The sequence below is a fragment of the Scyliorhinus torazame genome, chromosome 3, assembly GCF_047496885.1.
Source record: "Scyliorhinus torazame isolate Kashiwa2021f chromosome 3, sScyTor2.1, whole genome shotgun sequence".
NCBI lineage: Eukaryota > Metazoa > Chordata > Chondrichthyes > Carcharhiniformes > Scyliorhinidae > Scyliorhinus > Scyliorhinus torazame.
Window position 1 is genome coordinate 149,727,445 of NC_092709.1, and position 14,558 is coordinate 149,742,002.

Below are 14,558 nucleotides of genomic sequence, written 5' to 3' on the forward strand. Positions count from 1 at the left end.
ACAGGAGATATTTGGTCCATAACTTATTGGAACATTCCTCCTGTTTATAATAAGGCAATGAATGTGTTCCTTTAAGACTCGAATGGTCCTTTTACTGGGTACTCTGAGAATTGTGGCTCATTGTCGCATCCTTCAGCTGTTGTTCCTCTTGGAAAGGTCATTACCAAATAGCCCACAATCTTTCACCTATCTTTCTTGAATAATTCAAGTTAAAAAAAAAATTTCAGGGAGAATGCACTGTGGCACTCATAATCAATTAATTGCATCTGGTCACATAAAATTTGACATTCTTTCTGTAAAGAAAGTAGAGCGAGTTGGTGATAGGAACTTTCAGTGATATATGGGGATAATTCTTATCCTTTGGTGATCTCAGCAATGTAACAAGACTGATTTCATCCTGTCATTTATTGCAGCCTATCTATGCTGGGCAGAAGCTCAGTTATGTCATTGGGTAGTTTCATCGCAGACCAAATAGTTTCAATGAGATCTTGAAGATCCGTGAAAATGTTCTCTCCAGAGCATCTATTGCTGGCTGGTAGATACCATTTCAGAGGCTACCATTGCCCCTTCTGGCATCTTGATGCTGCAGCAATCTTCCAGGCTGCTACAGCCTCTCCTGTGTTCTGAAGATGAGAAAGCTTTTATGTTATATTCCAGATGTAGACAATGTAGCTCTCCCATTTACCCAGCATTTGGACCAGACCGTGGGAATAGTCTCCATTGTCTGTGCATGAGATCAATGAACATGAAATCATTAAAATAAAATATCATGCAATCATTGTCCTTTTTTGAAGACAGACCTTTGAGATCTGGGTCTTATACTCCTAAACTGGAAGTGTTTGTGCGTTCTCCCTCTGGGAAGGAACATCATTCTCTCTCTGTGACGTCCATTCCCGGGTCTTTATTCTCAGTGGGTGTTCAATGACTAACTCAGTGAAAATCAGTTTGGCTAATTTGTCATGTCTGGGTAATTCTGTGCTGGGGCTGACGCAGGGCAGAATTTGTGGCGATATGGTATTGATTGGGATGTTCCTGATTAAATCTACTGTCTCCGCTTTCTGTGGACTCAGGGTTTTCTGTGATGCTTGCTCCTCCGGGGTTTTCTCCTTAATGGGGTAGAAATGTAAGCTTTCTTTCTTTTTACCCACTTTTCAAGTATCATGAACTGGAAGTACCACCTAACCTGACATCAGTTATCTAAGGCCGGCAGGCAGGAGTCAGGTAAGTGCAGTAAGAGACAATGGCCATAGGTCCATAGTAGGTGAGGATGACTATCGAACCCGGTTGAGGAAGAGACCATCGGATCATGGGTTTACTTGTGCAACCCAGAGAACCATTTCTCCTCCTTCTTGCCAAGGAGCCATCCTTTTCAGAAAGGAATCACATACCGTTTTAGCTTTCTTCTGGGTCTATTGATCCATTGTACCTGGTTCTCTCAGCATTACTGGCATCTGGCATCAAACATCGATCATCAGTATCATCAGACCCAGACTTTTGCCTGGTGCATTCACGGCTAATGTGGTCTTCGGACTTCCCTGTCACAAAATTGACAATAGGTGGAGCAATTGGGCCTACACTGGGTACAAAGAGAGCGGAAGTGAGCGAGAGAGAGAAAGAGAAAGAGCGAGAAGCAGGAAAAGAGAAAGAACTATTAAACAGACAATCTCATTGTGTGAAATTTTGATAACTTAAAATTGAAAGAAAGGTATTCAACATAAAGTCCTTGAATCTCTGATACCGGTTCATTCAGTTTAAGCAGTGAGTATCAGAGCCATATACAAAGGACAGTTTGTTCCTTGCTGTGTGGACGTAGCTGATCTCAGCTGGGGTGGAAGAGGGGTGTTAATATTTGCGATCCTGAAAGAATAAAAGTAGCTTGCATTAATGTAGCCCCGTGTTACCTCTCAGAGAAATATCTGAAAGCATTTCAGACAATGAATTATTTTTTGAACCCTGGAAACTCTGCAAATCAATGCTCAGCAATGATTTAAAGTTAAAAATATTCTGAAAACATGATGCGACCATCAGTTCACTCAAGGACTCGTGTCGGAGTAAAACAGTGGTTTTAATTAACTATCAACTTTGCCTGCCTGCGACTGGTACATACTGAAGACATGTCCCACAGGCCAGCTACTCTTATACTCCTTCAAAGGAGCGGAGCCATGGGCTGAGCCCCTACATGCTCCAACATCCTCCAACGTCTCCCCCTGTGGGTGATGCCATACAATGGCCCACAGATAAAACCCACAGGGTTAATAATATAGAACATAACTGGTGAATTAACTGTATTTACAAACATAGAACATAACTGGTGAATTAACTGTATTTACATTCACCACATTCACCCCCTGGAAAAAAATAAAGTCTGGCGGGGGTGATGGGTCACAAGTTCAGCCGGTCCGGCGCCCGGATCGTACGCTGCAACCGCCAAAGCACTTGTGTTGCAGCCGCTTCAGGTGCCTGGGGAACTGGATCCGGTGCAGCCCCAGGGGTGGACTCCGGGAGCAGCTCTTCCTGAGCTTCATTCCTGCAGACTGGTGTGCCGGGTGGAAGGGAGTGCGGCAGCCAAATGGGCGCTGGGGCATTGGGCATGGGAGAAAGAGCGGGGTACAGCGCGGAGGGGTACTGTGGACGTGGCGGAGCCTGCGGGCGCAAGGTCTCAGAGGGAGATGGTATCCTGTCGACCATCGGGGTGCTCAACATATACGTAGTGCGGGTTTGAGTGCAGGAGCTGGACCCTCTCTACCAGGGGATTGGTCCTATGGGTCCGAACATGTTTCCGGAGGAGAACCGGACCCGGTGTCATTAGCCAGGGTGGGAGCGAGGCCCCTGAGGTAGTCCCCCTAGGGAAAATAAACAGGCGGTCTTGAGGAGTCTGGTTTGTGGCCGTGCAAAGGAGGGACCTAATAGTATGGAGCGCATCGGGGAGGACTTCCTGTCAGTGGGAAACCAGGAGATTCCTGGACTGTAGGGTCAGTAGGATGGTCTTCCAGACCGTCGCATTCTCCCTCTCCACCTGTCCGTTTCCCCGGGGGTTGTAACTAGTAGTCCTGCTCAAGGCGATGCCTTTACTGAGCAGGTACTGACACAGTTCGTCGCTCATGAACGACGAGCTCCTGTCGCTGTGGACGTAGTTGGGGAAACCAAACAGGGTGAAGACACTGTGCAGGGCTCTGATAACAGTGGGGGTGGTCATATCGGGGCACGGGATGGCAAACGGGAAACGGGAGAACTTATCAATAATATTGAGAAAGTAGGTATTGCGATTATTTGAGGGGAGAGGCCCTTTGAAATTGATCCTGTGTTCAAAGGGCCGGGACGCCTTCACCAGGTGGGCCTCATCTGGTCGATAGAAGTGTAGTTTACACTCCGCACAGTCCCTGGTTACAGCTTTGACCTCCTCGGTGGAGTAGGGCAGGTTGCGGGCCTTGATATAATGGGCGAGCTGGGTGACCCCCGGGTGGCAGAGGTCGTCGTGGATAGCCCGTAGTCGGTCCTCTTGCGCACTAGCGCATGTGCCGCGGGACAGGGCATCTGGGGGACTCGTATACTATATCGTAATTATAGGTGGAGAGTTCGATGCTCCACCTCAAGATCTTATCGTTCTTAATTTTGCCCCGCTGCGTAATGTCGAACATGAAGGCTACCGATCGTTGGTCGGTGAAGAGGGTAAACCTCCTACCAGCGAGGTAGTGCCTCCAGTGCGGCACGGCTTCCACGATGGCTTGAGCCTCTTTTTCGACCGAGGAGTGTCGAAGTTCAGAGGCTGTGAGGGTGCGTGAAAAAAACCCAACCGGTCTGCCTGCTTGATTGAGAGTGGCGGTGAGAGCGACCTCTGATACGTCGCTCTCCACCTGAAAGGGGACAGACTCGTCCACCGCGAGCATCGTGGCTTTGGCGATGTCCGCCTTGATGCAGTTGAAGGCCTGGCGGGCCTCGGCTGCCAGAGGGAAAAGGGTGGCCTTAAATAGTGGGCGGGCCTGTGCCGTGGGGGCACTCTTTCCCTTCCGCCTCCGCCACGGTCTCCACCATGGCGGAGGCGGAAGAGACTCCCTCCACTGCGCATGCGTGGGAAACAGTCAGCGGCTGCTGACGCTCCCGCGCATGCGCCGCCCGGAGATGTCATTTCCGCGCCAGCTGGCGGGGCACCAAAGGCCGTTTCCGCCAGCTGGCGGGACGGAAATTCCTCCGGCGTCAGCCTAGCCCCTCAATGTTGGGGCTCGGCCCCCAAAGATACGGAGCATTCCGCACCTTTGGGGCGGCGCGATGCCCGACCGATTGGCGCCGCTTTGGGCGCCAGTTGGCGGACATCGTGCCGTTTCGGGAGAATTTCGCCCAACGATCTGAATGAGATGACCCCTCGCCTCCAGCGCATCCTACTTAAACTCAGGAGGTATGACTTCCAACTGGTCTACACCCCAGGGAAGGACCTTATCATTGCGGATGCCCTATCGAGAGCAGTGAGCACGCCGCCAGATTCGGAGGTGTTCGTATGTCAGGTCGAGGCGCAGGTGGCCTTCACATCGGCCCGTTCCTCAGCCGGTGGTTCCAGACCCACCCTTGAGGCGGTCAACCCGAATTCGTCACCCACCTACTAGACTGGACATATGAGACTGTTTATACATTGAACTCATGCAACCACTTTGTTAATATGTTTATGTTCTTATCGTTACAGGAATTCGCTTTCAATGTTTCCCCGTTCTTTGTTCATGGTACAACCTCGTTGTTATGTCACACCCGACATCGCCCCTTGTATATAGTTCAACCCCATGTACATGCTGTTCATATTGCACACACACACATTTAGCTACACTCAGTACACATCTCTATTTATAACCACGTAGGCACATAATCCTGTTAAAAAAGGGGGGATGTCATGATATTCATGTGAACATGACAGCACACACACACACATAATGATGGACAGATCAACGGACCAATCAACACACACAACACGACAATCACGGACAAGAGCATACACAGTACAAAGCAGGAACACGACACTTCCTGGGCACTCGAGCAGGAGAGAGCTCAGGGCACTGACCTCATGGCCAGCCACTCAGAGGTTCACCATGTGCTGAATACCAGAGTTTACTATGTTTATTGTTCAATGAAATAAAACTGCGTTGTACTATACGCAACCGTGTTGGTCCGTCTGTGTGTCAGAGTACCCAACGCTTCAGAACCTATACCATGCATCTTTTCCTTTCTTCATTTCAGAGATATTGAGACAAATTGTGCATCCCTATTGCCCCTGGTTGAGATTTACTAATTTAACATTGGTTTTTCCTTTCCCTGGCACGGAGATGAAACAGCTACCACCCGGGTACCTCTCCATCTGGTGCAGCTCAGATTAGGCCCTGTGTGGAATCAAACCTGCATCATCTCATTCAGCAGTTCTCAGTGTTGGTATTTCTATCCTTAGTGCCTGGAGTATTTTGTTAAACTAGAATGCGTGATAATAAAAAGATGGGAACGAACAAACGTAGCACACAGTAAAATCATACTCGATTGCATTACATTTAGACCTGTCCAAATATGAGCTACCACCTTATCCATATTGTAATAGTGAAAAATGAACTATTTTCTGCAGCATCTCCACACGTTATTTGTTTTTATTTCAATCAAAATGTAGTCCAAATTGACTCAGTTTTGCTTCCTTGTCCCTAGTCGGATTAACACCCTGCTAATGCAATTTTGATGGAGGTGTATTCATATATCTAACCTTATCTCTAACCAGAAAAAGAATTCACCAGCTGTAATTAATGACAAGCTGTAATCCTGTTCCCTGAAGCTGTACCAATACTCTGTCGCTGCAATCAGCTCTCTCCAACGAGTTGGGCAGCAATTCCTGATAGAAATGAACACAATGCTTCAGACTTGCGATTCTGCCTGTACATATTTTAATTTCCCATATCATAGCAAACAGCTGAATAATGAATATAAAGAGGTTAAGACATTCGGAAATACTTTCTGTTGTGTTGGAGTTCTATCTGTGCAATCATAGAAATATAACATTTTAAAAATACACTGATTCCTTTTAGTTTCTACATCTTCCTCTTTTATTAACAGACTCAACTCCCAGTAAATAATAATTTAAAATACTTTAAGTGAATCATATTAATAAGTAACAGGTTTTTTGCACTTACACGAATCACCTTGTAGATTTTTAACATGTTTGTTTTCACTGGTAAATGTTGTTTCTCCAGATCTGACATAAATTTGTTTTTGGAATTCCCCAATGGTAAAGAATGTGAAAACTATGGATTTAACTGGCGCCTTTTAATGTGGTGTGAACAACGTCTGTCTGTGGTAGATTACTGAGACAATGAGCTAGGTCAGAACACAGGATATCCATTGCTTGAGCCTGATACAGTTCACATTCAATGTGGGTCAATATGGGTTCAAACTGAATACAAATGGCTGAACAGAGTTCACACTGAGGACTTCACAAAGTCAGGCTATGATGCAGGAGGTGTAAATGGTGCTGAGTTTTGTTTTATAGCTTATATCTGTCAGTGACAAAATAGCTCCTGCTTCACGAACTCAAGGATAGGCCTTTGGAATGAATTTGGAGATGGAGCTTCCAGATCTGAAAGAAAAAAACAGTTCCCTCTGTATTTGCCCATTTGATACAACTCTCTTGGGAATTGGCAGAAATATTCAATGTATTAAAGGTATAGTGCAGCTACGTAAAAACAGAATGGAACATTGGAAACTACGAAAGGGGAGATGATGGTGTAGTGACACCCAGGCTAATCCTCTGAGGACACAGGTTCAAAACCCACCATGGCAGCTGGAATGAATATCTGGAATTGAAAGCTAGTTTCAGTAATGGTGACCATGAAACTATCACTGATCGTCACAAAAACCCATCTGATTCATTGATGCCCTTTAGGTAAGAGTAAAGTAAAGGGTTAACTCTAATGATAGCTACTGAATATGTACATAAGAATCTTTGTCACTGACTAAGAGGAGATGAGTGTGTAGCAGCTCAGGGATGAGCTCCACCAAGTCTTGGCCTTATTCAACCTTTGTAAATTTTTAGCATGTATAATAAATGCTTTTTGAACAATAAAAAATAGCCTCCAGCAAGATCTCTCTTCTCAAGTAAGATGCCAACAAAGCCACAATAACAAAGGAAGGAAATCCACCATCCTTATCTGGTCTGGCCTACATATGACTTCCGAGTGACACCAATGTGGTTGACAATAATCGTCTCTGAAATGGGCTGGCAAGCCACTCAGTTCAAAGGCCATTAGGGATGGACAACAAATTCTAGCCTTACCAACGATGCCAACACTACATGAAAGAATAAAGAAAAAAAAATCAAAGAATTTAACAAAATAAATTTATTCACTTATTTCTCTTTCCCTCATAAGGGACAGGCAGAGGTTTTGACTCCACAAGTCGATTAGAACTAGGTTAGGACCCAGTGTATCCTGGTCCTGGCCTAGTTCCCTCGAGTCACTGGACTCTCACATCCTCTACCATCACTGATAACCACATCCTGCAATATAGACAAATTCTTGTTATGTCAGATGGAACACATTCAAAGAGCACCCTGATGATGAAGGGATGAATACATTTTTCATTGAGCTTCACTGGGGCAAAGATGTAAGTTCTAATAAATATTTTAATTCCCTGCAAAGAGCAGATGGAACACTGTTCTAAAGGTAATCAATCTCTCTCCAATCACTTGTTTTGTTTCAACAATGTAATCAAGGGTTATGGGGATAAGGTGGGAAAGTGGAGTTGAGGAGTATATCAGATCAGCCATGAACTCATTGAATGGCGGAGCAGACATGATGGGCCAAATGGCTACTTCTGCTCTTCCATCTTATGATCCTATAATTATCACCATTGTGAGGTGCACAACGACTGCTTTAGTGAGAACAGGATCCCTTGGACCTAAAAGGGAGAATCTGGGTAATATTTGTAGGCTAACCCGGGATAATGCTCCTGGTTTGGGCTTTCTGACAAGTGGCCAGATGGTTCTGTATAATGTTGTCACCTTATTCTTACTGGCTTAGTTATGATTACTTATAGATACAAAATGTAATATCATATCGCACATAAGGCAATCATAGAAACCCATAGGATTCTTATAATAGAAAATAATTAAATTTCTTGCACTTTTAATGATCACAAGATGTCCCTTTAGAGCCATTGGGGTATTTTTGAAGTGTAGTCTCTGGTGTAATGTAGGAAACAAGGCAGTCCGTTTTTGCATAGTAAGCTCCCTCAAACAGAAATGTCATAATGACCAGATAGCCTGTTTCTGATTATGTTGATTGCAGGATAAATACTGGCTAAGACACGAGAGATAGACCTTCTTCAAAGTAGTGCAATGGAATTTTCTTTGTCCATCTGAGAGAGCAAACGGGCATCAGTTTAATGAGAAATCATGTGAAAAGCAGCACCTTTGTGCGGTACTCTTTCCGTGCTGCATTGACTGTCAGATGGTAATTTTATGGTCAGGTCCTGGGGCTGGATTTAGCATGTCCGGTGCAGGGCCTGCCCACCAGTTGCAGAAGCAGCGGGAACTGATTTTGCTAAATTTAATTAAGTGCATCTCAGCTGACCAGCATCAGGCCTGCCTACTCCAGGATTTAAGACCCAGGTGGCAGAAATGTCTGTCAAGAGTTGCTGGTCAATTAGGCGGTGGCACCTCTCCATTGTTGACAGTGCCACATGAGTGTTGGCTCCTGACAATGATGCTCTGAGGACCTCAACGGGGGTCATCACTGGATATCTGGACTCCGGTGAAAGTGGGCAGGATGGGGGTGAAGAGGTCTAAATCATACGTGGGGAGGGTAGGCAAGAGCATCAGATGCAATGGTAGGGATGCCTTCCTGATGCTGTGTCCCTTAATCAGGCACAGAGTATTTGACAATGGAGAGACCTCTCCTGGTAGGTTGGCTTACTAACCCAAACCCAACAGGCTTTGCTGAGCATCATTTGGGAGGCACAGTAATGCTGTGCGATTAGTTGCCACTAAATTGTGCTGGGCTCAGGGATAATTGGTGTCAATTGGACGATTAATGAGCCTAACTGACATCCCATTATAGGTGTGCAGGTTTCTTGCATGGGCCCATCCAAACTTCCAACTTGATTGCTGTAAGTTTTCACACCTCTGGTAGACAGATGCCCATCTCCCATGGTTAAATGGGTCCGGCCGCCATGTATGCTGCCACAATGGTGGTGATGATGGCACAGTGATATTGTCACTGGCCTACTAATCCAGAGATCCAGAGTAATGCTCTGGGGACGCATGTTCGAATCACATCACAACAGATGGTGAAATTTGACTTCAGTTAAAAGAAACATCTGAAATTAAAAGTTTCATGATAGCCTCTGTCAATGGTCATAAAACCCCATCTGGTTCACTAATGTTTGTCATCCTTACCTGTTCAGGCCTAGATTTGATTCCAGATGGACAGCAATGTGGTTGACTCTTAAATGCCCTCTGAAATGGCCTGGAAAACTACTCAGTTGAAGAGATGGGCAATAAATGCTGGCTCAGCCAGCAACACCCACGTCCCATGAATCCACCTCCGAGTAGGACTTGGAAATTCTGATACTGGGGTAGGAATGCTACCAACTGAGTCATTGTTGACAGCTGAGGTCCAATATGAAGATACAGGTTTGGGCCCATGCAAAAAAGTGATGAAAAGACAATTGAGGAATTTGGAGAAAAAGGTAAAGATTTTAGATACAATCTGCAGAGGGATTGGAAACCAATAAAGATGGGTAAGAGGTGAGAAGAATTTTGGAGTGGGATAGGATAGTTTGGACGTTATATAAGATCACACCTGTAAGATCAGATGTTGCAAGTGTTCAGTGTTAAGAAGGAAAAATACTTCTATGGCAGATTTGGATGTGAAAGCTGGCAATCATTTGGAAATATTTAACACTTATTCAATAGATCCTGAAGGCCTAATGAATAATTGTCATGGTTGATTTACAGTGTAGATTGTAAGATACTAGTACATCTCGCATGGTGTTGCTCCTGGTGAGTCAGAAGCGACAGTTTTACAAAAATGGGTTTGTTATCAATAATGTGCAAGAGTGAAAATTCAACAGGAAGTCTGACATTTCCAGTAGCATGTGCCAAAATAAAGTGTAAATAGATGTGATATTCTGTGCATTGATTTAGTTTCTCCTAAAAAATAGTTTGCACAATGTACGTGCAACAAATAAGACACTTACCAAAAATACATTAAGTTCTGATTTTAATTCAGGGGAGTGACGAGAAAAGCATCACTTACAACAAAAATCAGGCATAAACCTATTGGCTAACTTCCCACCTAGAGCACTTAAAAAGTCAGTGGGAAGTGTCAAAAAATTGTACAAACTAGAGGCAGCCCACTGACAAAAGACAGATGTCATGATTAGAGTCTGGAAGCATCTCTTGGTCATCCCAGGAACACAAATGCAAAAAAGGCAAACTTCTGTCTGGCTGCCTTCAGCCAGGCTGGAAAGTTGAAGCAGTCCACCACCACCAACCCGCCCCCCCCCCCCTCCCCCACTCTCCACCCTCAGACCTGAGTTCAATATTGACGTCATTGTTTCGAGAAAATGCACATATAGGCCCAGATGTTCGCCATGACGGAAAGGCTCTTCCTCGTGGTTGAAATAGCAGAAATGGCAGGAAAATCAAAGTCCTGCTCCTGAACATGACATGTCCTAGTTTTGCAGGGCTGAGACTTGGACCAGTGTCCATGCATGTGCATTTATTGAAGGCAGCTGGACATTTAGGTCTTGAGCTGCCTCCACTGAAGTAGGATTTTTGTCAGGCAATAGCGTGAAACCGAACATGTGCAGATTAGACCACATAGGAGCCGGTCTCAACTTGATGGACTCATTTTGATAACCAGATTACCCCTTTGGAGAAGTAAGGTACTTCTTTGGATTTGGGCCCAGGGGCACCTTTAAGAGAGGTAAGGCACCCTTTGGGATTGTTAAAAGTAAACATAATTGTGCACAAAAAGTGCATAACATAAACTCATTGGAACTGCTAAACCTGTCAAAGTACTGTCAAGCTCTCAAATCACTGTTGAAGCTGTCAAAATTCATTGGAACTGTCAAAGCTGTCAGATTTAACTCTGCTGGGTTTTAAATTTTAAAAAGTCTGGAGTTCAAAAACGTCGGTGCTTGGTAGCTCATTCTGTTTGTTGACATAACCCTGAGGGCTAATTACATTTGTGCTGTAATAACTGATTTTACAAATTAACATCATCACAGTGGAGTGCTTACGAAGTGAGCAGTTTGATTGACAGCTCCAAGTGGTTATAGAAAAAAAAAATGATTGCTTTCATAAGAGATTAGTTGAAGACATTTCTATGTATTGAATTTTTTTTAAATCAATGTGAATGTTTTTTGTTTAAAGTATCATCAATAGACAGATAACTTTATTTTATGTCAGTTCCTGAGATTTGGCAATGGTGGATACTAGGTGAGTTTGCATTAATGGAGTATGGGCACAATGTGGTAGATGGGAAGGAATAGATTACTATGAGTTGGCACTGGGGAGTATAATGGATATGAGGGCCATGGGTTTGGGTGGAGACTGGTATTGGCATAGGGAGTATGGGGCAACATTGGGGTGTGGGGAAAGGAGGTGGCATAGATTGGCATGGATAGAGAATGGGAAATGTGTGGGGAGGTGAGCGGGTAGTCAGGGCTGGAGAGCCATTTCTTGCTTTAATAATTTTTTTAACAAAATTCAACAAAGTGGCTGAGCAGAAAGGCAGGCCTTCCACTCAGCCTGCCTCTGCATCCAACAGCCTCCAGATTCATTCTGGGGGCAAGGGACCAACTCTATTCCAGCCTTCACCCCACCCCCCCATGAAAATCTCTTTAAGATCTGTATACCCAAATGGCCATGGAACTCTGTTTTGCTTATACTCAAAGTCTGAGCATCTACAGCTTTTTTAAAAAAAACATTCCAATTAAGGGAAATTTAGCGTGGGCAATCCACCTAACCGACACATCTTTGGGTTGTGGGGGTGAGACCCACACAGACATGGGGAAAATGTGCGAACTCCACACGGTCGGTGACCCGGAGCTGGGTCCTCAGTGCCGTGAGGCAGCAGTGCTAACCACTGCACCACCGTGCCACCTTCCATCCAGAGCTTTCTGAAGGAGAGGATTTCCAAGACTCAAAATCTTTGAGTGAAGAAGCTTCTCATCATCTCAGTTCTAAACAGCAAACCACTTATTCTGAGGTTGGGACTTCATGGCCGGTATTCTCCGACCCTACCGATCTGCGGGCGGGCTCGTTCCGTGGGGGGCCTTCTTTCCTCCACGTCGGGCCCCTGTAGGGGGCCCCATATTGTCTGGGGGCCGGCGCGGAGAAGGGAACCCCGCGCATGCGCGGAAATACGCCAACCGGTTGGCACATGCACGGAAATCCGCCTGCCAGTCCGCGCATGGTAAGATCATGCCGACCGTTCTGCGCATGCGCAAACTCGCGCCAGCCCTTCGGCGCCAGCTGGAGCGCCGCCAACCACTCCGGCATCAACCAGCCCCCGGGAAATTGGAGAATTCCTCACTTTTGGGGGCTGTTGACACTGGAGTGGTTGGTGCCAGTTTTCCCACCGGCGTGGGGACATAGCCCCATTTTCAGAGAATCCCGCCCCATGTTCTAGATTACGTAGCCAGGGGAAACATTGGACAGAACTTTAAACCGATAGTCCCTAGTCAAATAGTGGGACCATTATCAGTTCTGGACCTCACCAGGAGGCTTTTCCAAAGTCCTTTACTGGGCCAAAACCTTGAACCCCTGCTTCAGGGTTCCCCAAATAATTAGGGAGGGTGGCCGGCATGCCGAAGTGGATCTGTCAATGTTTCTCCTCAAACGGAGCCTGGAATGGGTTACAACAGCTGATTTTTGGATTTTTGAGACCGTGTTGATCATGACAATGCAGAGGCGGCTTGGGAACAATGCTTTTGGGTGCCTCCCTCTTACCTGGAAGTCCTGCTGTAGGATCTGAGGGGCCCATAGTGAAGTGATCTTTCACTAAGATGAAGGAGGGAAAACACTGCGACAAAACAGGTGCACATGAAAGTGACCAAGATAGTCAGAAGCAGATGTGTGGTGTCTCCAAGCTGAAGACAGTGTACCAAGCAGACCCAAGATATCAGAGGGGGAATTGCGCTGTGCAGCAGTGCATGGTGACTGGGGGCGCGTTGTGCGTGGCTAGGGGGCGAAGGGGTGGCAGTGGGATGTTGAGCGGTAAAGGTGAGTATGATAAGTCCATGTAGACTAGTTATTTTATCATGCATAGGTTTAGTAGGCATTAATTGCCCACTTTAGGGCTGCCGAATGCCACCCCTGCCTTTATAAACATATGGTGAAGGCAGGGGTATATGGATAGACAGTGAGCAGGCTGCCGCCTAGATTTTACACAATCCTGCCTTCAAACACACTGGTGGGGGAGTATAAAATCCAGCCCAATGTCCTGAAACATGGAATCTAGCATTTTAAAAAAATTAATTGAGAGTGCCCAATTAATTTTTTCCAATTAAGGGGCAATTTAGTGTGGCCAATCCACCTACCCTGCACATCTTTGGGTTGTGGGGACGAAACCCACGCAAACACGGGGAGAATGTGCAAACTCCACACAGACAGTGACCCAGAGCCGGGATCGAACCTGCAACCTTGGCGCCGTGAGACTGCAATGCTAACCACTGCGCCTCCGTGCTGCCCCTGGAATCTAGCATTTTGTCTCCTTCTGACTTTAGGCTAACTCGGCAATGGTTTATGGGAATGTGCCTTTAAGCAGAAGAATAAAAGTTGAAGCAGCCTGCTTGCCAGGACACTATGTTCCCAGGTTTGTTTTTGGGAAGGAGATGTCAGACTCCTCAGCAGCAAGTGCATCTTAGGAACCAGGGGCGAGATTCTCCGCCAGCGGGATGCTCCGTTTTGCCAGAAACCCGGAGGTTTTCCGACGACGTGGGGCTGCCCCACATTGGGAAACCCCATTGACCAGACAGTGAAACGGAGCATACCGCCAGCGTGCTGAACCAGGTTTGGAGGGAATCAGATTGATTGGTTAGCTGGCAATCGGGGGGTTAGCCAGGGAGAGTGTTCTGCCTGACAACCGTCAGCAATTGGTTCCTGCGTGATGCTTTCTGAGAGAAGTGGGCAGAAGCATTTAGACTTTGGAAGTGAAAGGAACTCTCGCTCTCTCCTGCTTGCTGATGTGAAAGAACTGCTTTATTGTTCGGAAAGTACTGAGTGCCTGGCACACCCTTTACTGTGAACTTGGAATGATGCTGAATTTGCAGAGAAGATAGGCAAATCATTTCAAGCCCAGAGGGAAGGAGTATCAAAATGAAAGCTGAACTTCGGAGAGATACAAACCGGAAATCATCCAAGAACATCAAAGATTTTTATCTTTTTATTTCATCAATTTTTTTAACCTTTCTTTTTTGAGTTGTTTGTCTGTGTACGTGTGTAGAGAGTGGGGTGAGATGGGAAAGCAGGGCTGCGGGGCGGGGGGGGGGAGTGTTGGGGAAGGGGTATTAAATAGTAAGTTACATTTTCTGTC